Source organism: Nicotiana sylvestris, chromosome 7 (genome assembly GCF_000393655.2).
Source record: "Nicotiana sylvestris chromosome 7, ASM39365v2, whole genome shotgun sequence".
NCBI classification, from domain to species: Eukaryota; Viridiplantae; Streptophyta; class Magnoliopsida; order Solanales; family Solanaceae; genus Nicotiana; species Nicotiana sylvestris.
The window spans coordinates 113,996,091-113,997,184 of NC_091063.1; the positions used below are offsets into that span (position 1 = coordinate 113,996,091).

Sequence of the window (1,094 nt, forward strand, 5' to 3'; positions counted from 1 at the left end):
TAAGCTTTTATTTGTTTTTGTTCGAGATTTAATTTGTTTTGCCATTTCTTACTCTACAGGTATTCATATTGAATGCTAAGAAGACGTAACAGTTTGAACGATCTTCCCCTTTTGACCTGAACTTGAAAGACTTCTCCTCTGAAGGAGGGAGGCGGAAGCAAGAGCTAGAATTGTAGAGTTGGGCATTGTAGTCCAACCACAACCAACCGAAACAACAAAGAATGATGAGAGACTGGTGATTGAGGCCGCAAGGCCTAGTCTCGTGAACATGACTCAATCTATCGTGAAGTCTGACATAACTTGGCACTTTAAGCTGAAACAATACATGGTGCAACTGATCCAATACACAGGGCAATTTGTGGGTTTACTGAGTGATGATCCGCAAAGACACATACAGAATGTTTTGGAGATTGCGGATACATACAACTATCCGAACGTCCCCAAGGACTATATCAGACTGACATTGTTTCCTTTTTCTGTGTTGGGGGAAGCAAAGGAATACTAAACAAAGAGTTGGCAAACTCAATCCAAACATGGGATGATTTAGCACGAAAATTCCTTATCAAATATTTCCCACAAATAAAACAAAGTCACCGAGAAGCCAAATTATAGGGTTTCAACAAAAAGATGGCGAGACTCTACGTCAAGCCTGCGAGAGATGTAAAAAGCTACCCAGAGATTGCCCACATCACTGTTAGACTGATGAAGTCCTGGGTCATACTTTTGTTGATGGGTTAGACGAAGCATCCAAGATGAATCTTGATTCGAGATGTGGAGATAATTGCATGGCTAGGCTGTACACTGAAATCCAAATCCCGCTGAAGACGAGGAACCATAGAGAGCACTTAAACAGAAGGCAGTAGGTGTTATTGAGATTGATGGTTTCTCAACTATGACCAGATATAGCAATGTTAGACAATCAAGTAAATAAGATGACGATGCAACAAGTGCAACATGTGCAACAAATGTCTACATGTTGTGAGATATGCTGAGAAAACCACACGAGTAACCATTGTCCATTGAATCCTGAATCCATTTATTATGTTGGCAGCACAATAGGGGTCCGATGAACGAGAATACTCAGTATGGGAACA

At 40.9% G+C, this 1,094-nt stretch overlaps 1 non-coding gene across 1 annotated transcript; it reads right to left on the bottom strand.

Annotated features, from left to right (window-relative positions):
- Positions 1–590: 590 nt before the first annotated feature.
- LOC138874236 (small nucleolar RNA R71) lies at positions 591–697 on the bottom strand. The gene has a single exon (XR_011401280.1). It is a non-coding gene; the product is annotated as a small nucleolar RNA R71 (small nucleolar RNA).
- Positions 698–1,094: the final 397 nt, after the last annotated feature.